A 17,075-nucleotide genomic window follows, 5' to 3' on the forward strand; every position below is an offset into this window, starting at 1 on the left:
CGCCAATGTAAGCTCAACGGAACATCCCCCGGGGAATCTGGGTCAATCCGGGTTGTGGCCAGCCCAATGAAAATGTCCATTATCAATGTCTAGTTCCGTGGTACCAAAAAAAGTCCATTTCAAAAAAAAAAAAATCTCGATTCTCCTTTCACTTCAAGCAGATGTCAAATATTTGTGCGCGCTACTAGCGGGTGACTAAATTTGGTCACCCGCTGTTCACCGAGGGTCGAGCTGCTATTTTATGAGCGCGTTTATGAGCGACCGGTGTGGGGATGAGTGATGGTGGAGCGCTTCCAAATCCTTACTGCGCGCGCCCGGTGGAGATGGTCTAAGAGATGGTCCACGTACTATTAACATCTGGACAAGGCTTGACGAGTCGCGTGGGAGTACAATTTTAATCTCTCGCCAAGTCTTGCAACCCAAGCTACCAGGAGTCCAGTCGGCGAGGATAACCATCAAGTCCGACTCAACACCTCGGGACCACACAATCAAACAACAGCTGCTTCAGATTGTTTACTTCTGGTCGGTCGCACCACGTGACTGATCGGAACGGGATCGGTTCGGGACGTCTCGCAGCACGAAGAGGAGGCACGCGCAAGTGTTTTATAAGGTAAAGATGGCTATTGTATATGTCCGCCGAAGCCGGACATCGGATCTACACACACTCAGATTCGTTTCTATCCTCTTCTACATGTTGCTGCTCGTCGACCGATTGAGAAATACGGAAAGGGCTCGCTGGACAGCGAGCACGTGAAACATCTGGAATCTGGAAGCTGTTTCTGGCAGGCGTCTATGGTGACGTCACACACCTCATTCATCTCAGTTGAAACGCCATTCAACAACTACCACGGCAGGGTCGTGGATGCGAATGTTGCCAGGAGCGACGTTTTAGAGCTATGCAGAATCCACACTACCAAGGTTTGTCGTAGCCAAGGACGGTTATGACAGGGCGCTACTCTGGGCAGGGTTCAGAGTTCGGAGCGCAGGCGTGGCTCAGGGAGGCTGAACCATGTTCACCAAAAGTGACGTCACTGGGACGTCATCAATCACGATCGGCGAACGGTCGCCACGTGGCATTGGATACAAGCGTGGCCACAAGGAATGCCACCACCCACTGACCGATCCAAGGCCAGGGTCCAGGATCCCACCTGGACTAGCGGAGCACTGGGCTCCCACCCCAAGCGGCCAAGGAAGCGCTGCACATTCCCAAAACAAGGGTTCAGGATCCCACCTGAACAAGCGGAGCACCCAGCTCCCATCCAAAGCAGCCGAGGACGCGCTGCACAATCCAACCAAGGGTTCAGGATCCCACCTGGACAAGCGGAGCACTGGGCTCCCATCCCAAAGCAGTCAGGAGCACTGCAATCTCTGGAGTGGTCACTCTAGAGGCGAGCTGACGTCACTGGGACGTCATCCAAAGGTTTCGGGAAACGGTCATCCCACCTACGCGAGTGCTGCGTCACTGAGACGTGCACACCAGCGTAGTCCAATGGAAGGATTTTGGACTCAGCCAACCTACCGGCGATCTGGTCACCAAGGACGATGCCAGATCATGTGACCACTGCAAGAGCAGCTGGTGAAGCATTCCCACGGGCGGAATCATAGGTCAAAGCGAACACCACGGAGCAAGGGTTCCGGTTCCTACGGATTCAATTATCGGGCCAGCGGAGCAACGGGCTCCCATCCCACGTGCAGTCCAGGACGAACTGTACGACCACGAAACTTATTATCGGTTACATTAGGGCAAGCGAAGAGTGGACTTCCGTCCTCCAAGCAGTCAACGGAGCACTGCGCATACACACCCACGACACTTCCTGTGTCCGGTTCCGATGTCAACCCAAGCAGTCGAGGATACACTGCAACTACCAGGGATTCAGCCTCGTCAAGGGGAAGGCTGTTCGCAAGGACGCGAGGTTATACAACGGTATTGGTTTCGTCGATCACTTCGCTTGGAGAATCTACAAACCACCACATCCACACGCGACGTCGCTGAGGGCTCGGCAATCAGTCGTCGACTGCTGAGACACAGCAAAGGGGAGCACACCTACGGAGTATGGGCTCCGGTTACATCGAAATGGATTCTTTCGGATGGCAGAGCAGGGGCTTTCACGGCACACCCGCAGCGGACGAGCTGCTTTCCAATGAACCCGGTTCTGGTGGCAGTGAAGGGGTCACTGCAAGATTCCAAGGACATCTGGCTGAGATGACGGCGTCAACCGACGTCGTACAACAACGGTGAATCAAGACACGCGGCGGGACTACAAGTGTTGAATAACATCTGCATCGGCGGTCAACGTCAACAGGCACATCCGGTCGAGGACTCGATGGTGCACTACCAACAGGAGCGTACATCGGCAGGACGAAGCTGATTATCAACGGATCTCACCTGCACGGCGTCTCTGGTGGGACGCTGTGAAGCAGTCACACGACTGGGACCATTTAATTGGAGGAGGAAAACTTTATGAATGAACTACTAGGAGGTCAACAAATTATCTTGAGTCACTCCACGTTACCAAACGGTGGGTGAGCAATTTAGTCAATCTAACTTAGACCAGGTTTAGATACACCAACTTTAGACACATTTTTTCAACATTTGTATCAGTTTTGACCATGATTGTTTACACTTTTTTGGATTTTAACTTTCGTAATAGGAGTTCAGAAATTTCAGGGGAAATTTCAGGGTGGGTGAGAATGTTCGGGAGCTCGGGAGCCTCACTGTAGGTTAGAGTAGGACAGCAAAACAATAACTTGACCAGAACAAACATCCCACGGGTCCAGGGAATGATCTCTCTCGGGAGAGGCGATCACTTCTCTGAGATAATACAATTGTACTCTTACTACGCAATCTACGACACTTTAGGGTAATTATCGGATCTTTGGGATAGGTCAGGATGAGTACAAACCGAACCATGGTCGGGTAACGAGGCCACGGGTGCCTCCGCGCGTTCCGCGCACCAGTCGGATACTGGAAACTTAATAACTACGATTAACTTAGAACTACTGTAAATATAGTGTGATTAAACTTAAATATACGTGTTCATTGGGGTCGTTACCCTGTTCGCAGCAACATCACCTGTGTTGATGCTCCGCGATTTTTTTTCGTTTTACGGTGAAAGTGCGTTGATTAATCGCGAGTTCTTCCCCGCACGATGGGCAGGAACACCCGCGGCCGTAGCAACTCGAGTGCACCTCGAGGACGTGGCCGTGCTAGTTCCTGCAGCAACATCGGGAAAACCTCCTCGTCCGGCTCCAAACGGTCAACAAACCTGCTGAAGCTGCCATCCAACTTCGTACCTGCCCGTAGCTTCATACGAACGCGTGGATCGGTGGCACTCGGTAAACCGGATCAACCTGGAACTAGTGGATTGTCCACCAACAAGCCGGGAACTTCTTCGACGGCGGTTCTAACCTCAAACGGATTCGCCGTGTTGTCTGATGACAACAATAAAGACGACGACGACGACGTCAGTGGTGGCGATGGTGTTACTACTACACCGTCGCAGGCTAAGGGCACCTTCACCGTGGGGGAGCAAGTGGAAAAAAATCGAACAAAAAAATGCCACCGATTACAGTGCCTGGTCGCCCGGCTGTTGAAATCGAGGGGGCATTAGCGGATGCCGACTGTCAATACCTCATGCGTATTAATAAGTCGTCCGTAAACATCATCACGCGAGATCGTCCGCGTTTCGAAAAAGTGCAGAAAACGCTGAAAGATGCAAACATTCTGTACTACACGCATGATTCGCCGGAAAACCTTCCGGTCAAGGTAGTGGTGACTGGGTTCTCCATCCTAGTGCCACCCAAGGAGTTCGTGGATGTAATTCTCGCGAAAAAAAATATTTATCCGCGAGAAGCTAAAGTGCTCTCGCATAAGGTAACCGAGGTCGGAGACCAGATTCTCTGGCTGCTGTACTTCGAACGCGGTTCCGTTAAGATCCAGGACCTGCGCAAAGTTAAATCGCTGGAAGGATTCATGGTGAGCTGGAGATACTTCAGTAAGCGGCCTTCCGATGCTGCCCAATGTCACCGATGCCAACGTTTTGGACACGGTTCCCGGAACTGCACTTTGGCGCCGAAGTGTGTCAAGTGCAGCGCAGCTCACCTCACGGCTACATACACGCTGCCCAAGAAAGCATCCCTGGGAAAGGACAACCAAGCCGAGCAGAACAAGCGAAAAATGAAGTGTGCTAACTGTGACGGTAACCACACTGCCAATTACCGCGGGTGCACCGCTAGGAAGACCTACCTCGAGGCGCTGGAAAAGAGGAAAAAGCCAGCACCACATTCCTCAAGGACTTCGCCAGGTCAACCCTCGACCGAACCCCGTCAAACGAATCCTCCTGGATTCGGGCGTACTTACGCCAGCGTGGCGGCTACCGCAAACGGTCCAACCCCGGACAGCAACAGTGATGGTGATTTATTCACCCTCACCGAATTCCTCTCCCTTGCGAGGGACATGTTTACGCGACTCAACACTTGCCGAAACAAGCTGGAGCAGTTCTTCGCGCTGCAAGAGCTGATGGGGAAGTACCTATGCCCTGCATAGGTGCAAGCTCACACACTGTGGAACAGTTTTCGCCTTCAGTAACGAACTGATTTTTTTTTCTGTGATATATATTTAAGCTTTCCTATCCTCCTTCTCTTTCCATAGTAATAGTAGCAGTTATTTTAGAAAGTTTTTTTCTGCTCTCGCTTAACCGTCTGAAACTGAATTTATTTCATCCAATTGATTATACTTGAATTTATTTGTAGTTGTAAGGATCTCCAAAACTCTGCATTCTGTTATTAGTTAAGCAAATTGTATTCTGATTAGCACAACAAATAAACATTGAATTGAATTGAATTGAATAAATATACGTGTTTGGTGTTATACGTGTGTTTTACTGGCTCTACGGTCGGACTAGAGCCTCGAACAACCCCAAGAAGTGACCAACCAAGTTCCCCAAGGATTTACGACCCGGACGAGGAACAGGACCACAGGAAACGACCCAGCGAACTCCTCGTTAACAATCTCTGTGTTGGGCAGGAAGGCTCGGCCCCAACACCTCCAGGCTTCAGTCAGCAGCCGAGGGCAAACCAACCAGCATCAACGGATGAAGGCAGTAGTAACTTGTTTTCACCACAAGAACTTTTGAACATTTTCATCGAGATGACCGGGTATCCCTGCTGTCATTGAGGGGGACGCTTTGTTATGATTCGCTTTTCTTCGCCAAATGTACATTGCGCTTTTTGCATGATGCTTTTTTTTCGTCACGAGGTTCTTTTGTTTGACAGGTTGATAGGGCTATATAAACAGGGACTGGCGGAGATTTTGTTTATGTTATTTTATTTAAAATCATCAGACTTTACTGAAGTAACTTTTGCTCATTTTTGGTCGAGAGGTAGCTTATTAGGAGTACTATCAGAATATGCAATAACCCAGAAAGTGCCAAATGTACATGATGCCTTTTGAAATGTTAAGGTCAAATAGTGCAACATGGAGCTAAACTTTCTGTCAAGCTTCTTTAAAATTTATCATGACAGCTCCGAAAGTTTAACTCCATGTTTTCGGCTATCATCCCTCTTTCTATCATTCCAGTTTGACAGCTCGCCCAGAGCAGACGTGTGTCCTTTGATTGGAGCTTAGCGCGTTTTTGACGGTGTTTTTTTTAACTTTCGCCGACGGCGGAGAGTGAGTGGACGGAGCATAGAACTGAGGATGGAAGGCCGTTCTACTGGAACGCGGCCATGAAGAAAAGTGTGTGGGAGAAACCGGACGGGTTCCAACCCAAAAAGCAGGCGGTGACGGGCATGGAGGTGGAAGACTCCGAAGGAGGAGGAGAGGACGGGGGCGAATTTCGTTCCGTGATCAAGGTTCGGCGCAGGAAGGCTAAGGAGGAGATCAACGACGGCAATGGCCAGGAAGTGGAGAAACTGCTCAGCAACAACAAGTTCAGCCCGCTAACGGAGAAGAGCAACAACAACAACAATGCGAACCCAGCAGCAGAAAAACCACCCATGTGGTACCAGCACCCGGCAAGTCGGCCGAGGAGAAGAAGCAGCTGCCGCTGGTGGTGAAAGAAACTAGCTTCGCCCGCCTTGCGAAGGTGATGTTGACTTGTGATGTCCAGCCGGAACACAAACGCGGAACGGCACCAAAATTACGTGCTTCTCGAGCGACGACTTCGACACGGTGCAAGCTCACCTGAAGAAGAACAAGGTGCAGTTCTACACGCACGGAAAGCGCAGTGCGAGACCGCACCGGGTAGTAATGCGAGGTCTCCCGAAAGTGGAACCGGATTACATCAAGGAGCTGCTCAAGACGTAACATCAGCTGACGTCTTGGCAGTACACGCCATCAGGCGGAAGCAGCAGCTTCCCGCCATCGATGAGACGCCTTTCATCGTGCTCTTCCCCAAGGGGCACACCAGTCTGAAGGAGTTGAGTAGCAAGGTAAAGAAAGTGGGACCAGTCGTCGTCCGGTGGGTGGCCTACCGGAACAAAGAACCGCACGTGACCCAGTGCAAGAACTGCTTGCAGTTCGGTCACGGAACCAGTAACTGCCATCTCAAGCCCAGGTGCAGCAGCTGTGGGGTGCCCACAGCACGGAAAAGTGCAAAGCAGAAGAAACGGAAGCCAAGAAGTGTGTCAACTGCTCTGGATCTCACGAGGGTCTGGACCCCAGCTGTCCCAAACGTGCGCAGTTCATCCAGTCGAGGCAGCAGGCGTCCACGCCGAAGCCGCCAGCATGGAAGAAGGACAAACAGACTACGGCAGGAGCCGCGTTCACCGCGGCGGATTTTCCTCCGCTGCCGTCCGTCGGGACGGAAGAAAAGCATCCTCGTCCCGCAGGAAGAAGTCCAGATAATACTGGCGCCGGCGCCGGTGCAACCCCGAAGGAGGATCAAGGCGAACCGAAGCTGTACAGCGAGTCGGAGCTATGGTCCATTTTCCGAGAGTACAGAGTTCGCTTGAGGCAGTGCAAGACATCCGAGGAACAGATTGATGTGATCGCACACTTGCTGACACATGGCACGAGAAAATGATCATCTAAGACGATATTTTTATTTTTTTTTAAATTATTTTTTGTACTTTTGATCCTCGGTCCTAACCTGGTCACAGCACCTGAAAGGACCTAATAAAAATAAGCTATGAAAAAAATCCTCTTTGTAATTTATCGTATTGAGATATCGACTCATTATCGCCAATTGCAACTGAAATAAATAAATTGTGGAATAAAAAAGCGATGACCTATGAACAGTTCTCTAGGATTTCGGTAATTCAATTTTTTGTATTTTTTAATCCGACTGAAACTTTTTGGTGCTTTTGGTATGCCCAAAGAAGCCATTTTGCATCATTAGTTTGTCCATATAATTTTCCATACAAATTTGGCACCTGTCCATACAAAAATGATGTATGAAAATTCAAAAATCTGTATATTTTGAAGGAATTTTTTGATCGATTTGATGTCTTCGGCAAAGTTGTAGGTATGGATACGGACTACACTGGAAAAAGATGATACACGGTAAAAAAAAATTGGTGATTTTTTATTGAACTTTTTATTACTAAAACTTGATTTGCAAAAACACTATTTTTAATTTTTTTATTTTTTGATATGTTTAAGAGGACATAAAATGCCAACTTTTCAGAAATTTCCAGGTTGTGCAAAAAATCTTTGAGCGAGTTATGAATTTTTGAATCAATACTGATTTTTTCAAAAAATCGAAATATTGGTCGCAAAAATTTTTCAACTTCATTTTTCGATGTAAAATCAAATTTTCAATCAAATAGTACTTTAGTGAAATTTTCATAAAGTGCACCGTTTTCAAGTTAAATCCATATTTAGGTGACTTTTTTGAAAATAGTCGCAGTCTTTTATTTTTTTCAAATAGTGCACATGTTTGCACACTTTTGGAAAAAATATTTTTGAAAAGCTGAGAAAATTTTCTATATTTTGCTTCTTCGGACTTTGTTACGACCTTTAGTTGTCGATTGAAAGTGTCATCGCATTGTGGTGAATTTCTTGACGTATAAGTGGCTCACTCACCTCCAGTTGGCAGCTTTCACAGTCGTTCGTAAACAATAAGTCCAGAAATCGATTGTTTTGATTTGGTATACCACACATCTGTAGCAAACATTGAGCCGCCATGTCATCGACAAAGACAGCCTCCTCTGGTAGGCGCACTTGGATTGGTAAGTAATGAAGATCCCGGTCATTTTCTTTAACCCACGATGTGTGTTTAAGATTGAAATCTCCAATAACGTACTTTGTTGTATCAGCAGGTAAAAGATCAGCAGCAAGACGGATATCTTCGGCGTAAGACGAATAACGCCGTAAATCTGAATCAGGAGGTATGTAAACACAGCAGAGTAAAATGCAAGTGCTTCCAACTACCACTTTGACCGATATAATTTCATTGCAGATTGATTCGCGAATAATATTGCTGTTAAACCGCCTGTGGACGGCGATCAAAACTCCTCCTCCAGACTTTTTGTCGGAATTGGCAACTGAGCGGTCGCAACGGTAAACTTTGAAACATTCAGGGAATACCATGGAATCCATAATTGATGTTTCCAAATTTATTTCACAGAAAGCATAGGCATCAAAATCAAGCTCCAACGAGGACATAAACACAGTGTGCATACGATCTGCACTACGAATACTGTTGACATTCTGGTAATATACATAAAAGCTAGTACTCTCGACGTTAGTGTTGACATAGCTCGTGCAGGTTGTATTTACAGGTTCACAATTCGTACTACGGGCACATTCAATAACCGGAACATACACGACATGTTTAGAAAGGGCAGAGGTAAGCGATTCGTTACTGGTTGCTAAAGCATTGCTAACAGAATCGCGGTTTGTTGCAGCTATTCGGACATTTTGGAGTCGTCGTCGCTGACCGGCTTCGTCAGATCCGTGGGTGACTTCTCTGGTGTTTCTTCGTCTGACTCCGACAAGTTGTCCTTGTCGCCTGGCTCCATCGGTGTCACTTCGACTTCCGGCGGCGCTGAGCCGTTCTGGTTCTGCAATCCAGGACTTTTCGGGGGGTCCACCGGTTTAAAATTAGTCGCAAAATCCGCAGAAGCAACACTACGTTCCTCGAACTCACGAAAATAAACACCCCTTGGCCAGGTTTCGGCCGACATTGCCTTATCCTTAAGCTCCGAAGCAATGCCCACCTTGAACGAGATTGTCCTCATTCTTGAAACATCAACCCCCTTTGCCACCAAAAGGAACACCTCAACCTCGTCTGTAGCCAATCGGGATTTGGCAAAAGCCGAGATTTGGTCCACTGTGACGTCGTTGGAAATTCTGGCCAAGTACAGCCAGAACTTCGACTTTCTGTTGCGACTAGGACCAGCTAACTTGTCACCGGGCCCATTGTCGAAGACGGTGAGTTTCCTTGGAGGAAGAGGTGGCAGCCTGTTCGACTTCGGAGTCATCGTACTTGAGTTAATGAGCCTGGAGAAGTTAGCCTGGATCTCCTTCTTCAACTCTGGCATGATCTCGGTCTTGAGAAGCTCGACAATTGTGGAGCGATCCTCCTGGTTTTGATCCTGACCAGCCTCACTGGCAAGCTTCACAGACTTACGGAACCGAATGTCATTCATCAAACGAGTGCATGAAGGACATAGCCAGAATGTTTGTTTGTTTTTTGCCATCTCTTTTAGCAGCGACTCAGTCGTGCTTGTACATTTGAGATGGAAAACTGCACTGCAAAAAACACGGCATTCAACTGTTCGGCCGGCTCCCAGTTCATTGGAGCAGCCATGACACAAAGCGCTCATTCTGCTGATCAAAAGATAGCAAAATTTGCTCCGCGAATTTCTTGTTAAGCTCCGAACAAATTAACTGCACTTTTCAATCCGGTTGGTAAACGGCACCCAAACAACCAGTTGTTGTGGAAATTGAGACTTAAAGCACAGTTTTACAATGTTAAAATCATCAATAAAAAAATGGTAAGAATATTAACTCAACTTTGTTTACAAACACCTTTTCATGGTATGAAAATCATAACTCGGTCAATGATTTACAACTTTGCCGAAGACACCAAATCGATCAAAAATTTCTTCAAAAGATACAGATTTTTGAATGTTCATACATCATTTTTGTATGGACAGCTGCCAAATTTGTATGGAAAATTATATGGACAAACTAATGATGCAAAATGGCTTCTTTGGGCATACCGAAGGCACCAAAAAAGTTTCAGTCGGATTAAAAAATACAAAAATTAAAATTCTAAAAAAAGACCGATTTCGTAGAGAATTGCTCCTATGCTTTTTTATAACTCAAAACGTAAAGTGTATGGACGGTAGACAATCGGCACAACCCAGCCTCTCTCGCTAAAGTGTTTACGAGGTTTTTGTAAGTCCCAAACACACGCACACTACTTATTTATGACCACAGGTCAATAGTACTACATGTTGAAAATAAATAAATGATTTTGCTTGCACTATTTCTAAAGAATCTAGTTATGATAAACAATAAGTTGAAGTAGGCATTTAAAAAACCCTCATACAGCGTTCATTTAAAAATATCGTATTGGCATGAAGCTAGTAGGGGAACAGCATCTAATTCCAGCGTGCCTCTAATGTTGGCAGGTCACAACTTTGACATTCAATTAAAGCTCATTAAAAGCGTTTTCAACTGAAATCGAGTGATAAATAGCTCAATAAAAAGTGAGCAAGCAAGTTTCTATCAAAAGTGTTGCAAAATTAGTTGTTTAAATAGTGAAAATCAGCAAATTGGATGGAGTTAGGAGCGAGTGCTTAACCTGCCAAAGATACGAGATTTTCCCCTAACATGCAAATAGTTTGAATTGTATTATTGTTGTTTTGCTGATTTCTGTCCTTTTGACCGCTATCCCGAACATTATTATCAATTAATCGTACTTATGGTGGTACCGCATTACACTGAAAATGTATCTAAAAATGTGATTGTTATAGTTACAATCTTACTATAATCATGCAACCAATTTAATTTTGTTAAGACACCAACTTATATTAACAAACTTACTAGTCTTTGAAAAGAGAAGCTTCCATTCGTGCACTAAAATTAAAGTGATCTTCTGTGCTCGCAGCATTCCACGTTTCAAATGATTATTGAGTTAACAAGCTCAATGTACACACACAATCGCACAATAAAATCTCATCGAAACCCCTCTACCGTCCATTTCTCAAGTAACAAAATATTTGATTTATCTGGCTTCCAAATCTTGACACAAATTTTAAAGGAAAAGGTTGAAACATATATTTTTTGAATAGTTTTCTGCACCTATTTCAAGAATTCTTTTCAATTTAAGAACAGACATGTAAAGAGGATTTTTTTTGTAATTTAAATTCAATTGTGTTTTTATTAGAATTTAACAGTTCTGCTCCAGGATGTTACATTTGCAATTCAGAGATTTGGAGAACCTTTCAACTGAGATCAATTCATAAGCCTTTACAGGGAGGGTACATGTTTCTAAGTTTAGATGTTGCTAGCTGCGTGCTCTTTTAGGGAAAATAAATTTTGAGAAAAAACCCTAGATCTATGATTTTTTTTTTGTAATTAGGCCGATGCAAATATTTAAAAAAGTTTTTGTCCCTCGGCCCTGGCCAAGGTCAAGGGGGCAAAAAATAAAAATATAAAAATTTTAATAACAAGCCATAGTCTTCACATTTCAATGAAAAAGTGTTTTAAAATGCATTTTACACTAGTTCAGTTGTTTTGCAATCATTAGTTTTCCAAAATCTAAGATCTGACAAAAACAAAAATTTTATCGAAAAAAGATTTTGCATCGAAAATTTTCAAAAATCTTAAGATTTTTAACAAACCCAAACATGCTAAAAATGATTTTAAACGCAGGAGAATGTATTTTAATTTGATTTCAGCTGGTTGCACTTGAATTTTCATTGAAATTTTGAAGTTTATTGTAAAAATATTTTTTTTGCCCCCTGATTTTTCCAAGGGAATGATGGAAAGAGAGGAATCACAAATCCGTATAAATAATTTCAAGATTGTTCAGGTGTAAACCGAAAACGCGATCCAAAATTAAATTGGAAGACTAAGGCTTTTAACTTCTTATTTAATTGTCGGTGTACAGGCCGCCGCACGGTTTAATAATTTTCTGACGTACATTCAATTTTGCAGTCCAAAACCAGTCACTGAAATGAAAAAATAAAATTCTTTTTCAAATTTTCTTTTCTTGATTTGTGTGCACCTACGTCGAAGACCAAGATTGTTTACTTTTTGCTCTTTGGTCTGACAGTCTTGGTCTGACAGATTTGGTCTGACAGCTTTATCATGGATTTTGGTCTGGTCTAGGCGAGGGATAGGACACAGCATCTTCCTGGATTTTTCGGGCCAATTTTGAAGGGGGGGGTGACAAAAACTTTTAAAAATATTTGTACCAGCCTTATTTTGTAATTTCATAGAGAATCTCAACTATGCTCTACCACAGAGTAAGACAGAGTAACCACTGCCACTTGATTTTTGGTTCCCCTTTGTGGTACATCGCAGGTACATCGCACGCCTGCTACCAACAAGCCAAAAAATAAAATGACATTTATTCGGACTTCTCACTCTGTGTTACTCTGTGGCTCTACCGTTTTGTATAAACTGTCGATTATTCAACATTTGGGTCATTCCTTCCCAAGTGACCACGCGTCCAACATCGACCTTCACCAATACTGCTCATATTTGGCATGGGGGTTGTTTTTGCCCCAAAAACAAAGAATCCCAAGTTTGGTGACATTTGGTCCACCCCCGCGCCCGTGGCACCCCCCTCTTTTTCCGAGATTTTTGAAAAACCTCATTTTTAAAATGCATTTTGCTAAGAGAAAAGTTTACAAAACGTGAACTTTTGGGTATGCATATTTGAAGATTTTTTGACGTAGAATCGAATGGCGTACTCAAAATTTACGTACAGTGTTGCCAGATATGAAAATTTTGCGCTTTAAGTTTTAAAATGCTTTTTTAACCCTTTGGACGAGCACTTACGGGAAAACTGACAATTGCATTCGATTGCTGAGAGTTTTTTACATTAAATTCATTCAAAACCTCAGGGTAAAATGAATATTTCTTGAGATATCACATTTTTAAGTTGGATAGCTCTGTATTGCACAGCAAATGTTTTACTTAACCATCAATTTTCAACAGTACATGGCGTGAGAGCATAGTAGGCCTTGAAATTTGAATATTCTTTTTTTCAATTTCTTAACGGAAGCAAGTGAATGTCCCAAAATTGAATTTATGTATGTATGTATTGTATACATGTATGTATTTGTGTATGTATGTATTGTAAGTATGCATTTGAACCCCCGTCTTGGCAGGACTTGGCGTGGTTCACGGATATAAGAAAATGACAAAATGTTTAATCACGAACGCTTCAACAGGAATTTTCTAGTTTTATGGCCCCAGAAGCAAGTTGCTATTGGATCCAGTTGGATGATCCATTTGAGATTTATTCAGTATTATATTGCAAGAATGACTGCACAGATAAAAAAATAAATAAATAAAAGTCAATGCATATAATCAAAGCGCTATGTAACAAGATAATATTGTTGATTTCCAGTTGGCCGACAACAGTCATCCACACTTGATATCACTAAAACTATCACAGTTGAACAGTATGACAATTGAATTCAATGCTATAGACTGATTTTTTATGCATATACCGTAGGGTGTCAAGGAAAAATGAACTCCGAGCCCACTACTTGGGCTCAGACAAAATTGGTTTTCTGTGCCTATATTTGCCAGATCTTTTACCAGATTAGGTTTTTGTTATCAATGAAAAGCTCTTCAATTTCAATTTCTTTCGATAGATTAAAGAATCAGCATTCGAATTTATGTACGTTCAGGTTTTACATTGATTTTTTGAACAGATATTTTATTACACTTTCCAATTAAAAAATGTTCTCTTTTTTCTGTCTGCGAAATACAATGCAAAAATTGCAAGTTACATAGATGAGGTTTCGTCAATGGTAAGGACCGGCTGCTGAAATGAGAGAGTAGGGGAAGGTGGGGCAAGACGACCATATGGGGCAAGAGGAACAATCGCTCGTACAGCCGTAATTTTTACAATTTTGCACGCAGAAAAATGTTTTGTAGAATTAGCCTGTACGAGGTTTGAATCAACAAAATTTTTGTTGAATATAATCAACGCCGATTTTGCGTTGAAACAAACCATGATTTTCTCAATTCCACAAAAGTCTTTTGTTGTTTCGAAAAAGCTGCTTTGACGTTTAGCGTTGATTCAACAAAAATAATGATTTTCAAATCAACAAAACGTTTTGTTGATTCAAATATGCCTTATTTTTCTGCGTGTGTTTATTTCCAGTATGAGGAATTGCTGCTAGCAATGCAATTAGCTGATTTTACTACCACATAACCGCCAAAAAGACGTAAACGCCACGGGACATAAGATTTAATGAAGTTTTTTCAAAACCTTTGTTTTCTTATAATATTTGGAATGTACAAAATAAGGTTTAGGGTTCGTTTTAAGGCTCATTTTATCAAAATGCTATTTTTCCTAGGTCAGTAGTGTCCCTACCAATGACTTGCACCTATTATAAAGTATGATTAAACTTTTGGTTATTTTTGTTGAGAGCTTTTAAAGAATCTTGTTCAGGTGGGGCAAGTGTACCATATGGATTTTTAGCATGGAAAAAATTACGAATTGCTGCAACAACATATTTTATTGGGAAATAAATACATGAAAGTACTTAAAAACTGATAAACAATTGTTAAAAAACATTGTCCATACAAAATATAGTGATATTATGAAAATTTACTATTTATCATCTAAGTAATATTTTTTTTTCGTAAAAACGATTTTTTTTTAGTAAACTATTATTATTTAATCTAAAATGAAAGAAACCTTTCAAATACATTCTTATCTGATGTATCTAAGTGATAACAGTTCAATTGTTAGCGAATTAACATGTTTTTTCATGCATTGTTCCTCTTGCCCCAACGGGTTGTTCGTCTTGCCCCACTAGTTGAGTAGAACGTACGGAAAATCAAAAATTTTAAAATCAATTTTTTACATTGAAAACCAGGATTTTTTTAAAAACTTGTTCTTACAAAGTCTTAGTAAAGACCTAGAATAAGATGATTATAATAAAATCCGGCAGATTTTTAACTTTTTATGGGTTATAACGAGCATTTCCTTAGCCTGTTACACTTGCCCCACTTTCCCCTAAAGAAGTTTGAGCATCACTGCCGCCCCGCACTCAAAATAATTCACACGTTGATGCTACGTGCAAAATCACGTAACCTCGATTTTCCCATCACCAGGCCCGTTTTAAGTGGCACACGTAAAAATAATGTGAAAGTGTTCTGGCAAAAAAATGTATTCACGTTGAATTTACGTGAAAAATCTTATAGTATTTTTCCACTAGGGTTTTTCATGTAGCACGTAGAAATTTAGCCGAATGGCTCACCCGAGTCTCGTTGAAGTTACATTGTAACTTCAACGAGACTCGGGTGAGCCATTCGGCTAAATTTCTACGTGATTATTTTAGTATGAAAATGGTTGGCGTACGGTGAAGATCTGCTGCCGGACTTGCGCTCGCAAAATTTTATTAAACATGGAAAAGACAGTACCGTCAGTGGGGGTGACATTGGGTCTGGGGGTGAGATTGGGTCAAAGTGATTTTTTACGGATTTTACCATTTTCCAGGTTATTTTCAATGAAACTGAATTCTGTTAAAAAGGTTGTGTAGGGGACATCTTAAGATGACTTCGCAGAAAAAATCTCGTTCCTAGAACAAATCCTGTTATTTTGGCAGATGTCTAAAGTTGGGGAACGTTTTTGGCCAAAAATGACCTCTCGAAAAATCATTTTTTTAATATTTTTGTTAGAATTGCTCGAAAACTACCCAAATGTTTGAAAATCTTCACTTCAAACATTGTAGTGTGTCAATACGATTCCCTCGAACAAGAAACGCTGTTGGATGACTTGTTTTTACCATATCGTTGTATTTGAGCATCATTTTAGTTTAATTTGACCCAATGTCACCCCCTCTAAGGGGTGAGATTGGGTCAATTTTCAAACTATTGGCATTTAAGGTAGTGTTCATCAAAATCCACCATATTTTGGGAAAATGTTAGTAAACTATCTAAAAACAAATCTACGTTGAAAGATTTTCGATGTTATTTAAATTTTTTTGTTATTAAGAAATTTCGAGAGGTGTATCGTCACCCCCCACTGACGGTACTTTGAACACTTTTCTACCATGGTCAGTATGATTCCATAGCATTCCGCACGGATTAAATTGGTACTCTTCATTTTGCGGAAAAATCTCAAACCTATCAAAGTCTCCCCGGCTATCAAAGTCACCCCGTTTTGCGGTATTAAAGATTGCAGAGTAGAGTAAGCCAAATATTCATTAACACTGGAGCGCCCAACGCATGTCCAACTTACACGGACGCCCAAGCCTCCCAAAAAAGTTGGAACGGTAACTTCAACTCGCTGGTTCTCGGGCATAACTCAACCAATTGGGACGAATCTTGTTTCCAGTAATTTGTAAGAATGTCTAGATGATCCTAGAACTTTGCAGAACTTAATTTGATCAAATTTGTAATTTCTGCGACCGAAAACATCGTTCCACCTTTTTTCAAAACGACTGCCTCCGCGGAATTTTTGGCGATTTTTTTTTTGTACGCGAAAAAAAAAGTTGGAACGATGGTTTTAATCGCAAAAATTACAGATTTGATCAAATTAAGTTCTGCAAAGTTCTAGAATCATCTAGACATCCTAACAAATCACTGGGAAGAAGAATCATCTTGATTGGTTGAGTTATGCCCGAGATCCATTGAGTTGAAGTTACCGTTCCAACTTTTTGGAGCCTTGGGCGTTGGAATGTTAAAAGATAAATAAGTATTAACCAGAAATCGAGGTTATCGTAGAGCAAAAAAAAAATGAACAAATGACTTCTTTAAAGCGATAATATTCGAATAAATAGAGTAATAGTGGGTTTTAAGAAATGAATTAATTTTAAATAAGTTAAATTAAGTATAATTAGATTTTGTTTTAATAATTGGGTACTAAAGCCCTATGTCAATTTTTATGTACAACGGAAAAAACACGATTAATAACCATTTCTGA

The 17,075-nt window shown here is 42.3% G+C and overlaps 1 protein-coding gene and 1 long non-coding RNA gene across 4 annotated transcripts in view; one reads left to right on the forward strand and one right to left on the reverse strand.

The window, feature by feature from the left end:
• The window catches only part of LOC119769430 (innexin inx1), a 112,781-nt gene extending 101,660 nt beyond the window's left edge, over positions 1–11,121 (reverse strand). For both annotated transcript variants that reach the window (XM_038261831.1, XM_038261829.1), the window contains exon 1: positions 11,000–11,121. The gene's annotated coding sequence lies outside the window, so the exon portion shown is untranslated. The remainder of the gene's footprint in view (positions 1–10,999) is intronic.
• LOC119769435 lies at positions 7,954–9,870 on the forward strand. Of its 2 annotated transcripts, none has more exons than XR_005278349.1 (6): positions 7,954–8,172; positions 8,260–8,331; positions 8,403–8,503; positions 8,571–8,656; positions 8,712–8,792; positions 8,851–9,870. It is a non-coding gene; the product is annotated as an uncharacterized LOC119769435 (long non-coding RNA). The 2 variants fall into 2 exon arrangements; XR_005278350.1 differs by having other exon boundaries at positions 8,263–8,331.
• Positions 11,122–17,075: the final 5,954 nt, after the last annotated feature.

This window comes from Culex quinquefasciatus, chromosome 3 (genome assembly GCF_015732765.1).
Source record: "Culex quinquefasciatus strain JHB chromosome 3, VPISU_Cqui_1.0_pri_paternal, whole genome shotgun sequence".
Taxonomy (NCBI): domain Eukaryota; kingdom Metazoa; phylum Arthropoda; class Insecta; order Diptera; family Culicidae; genus Culex; species Culex quinquefasciatus.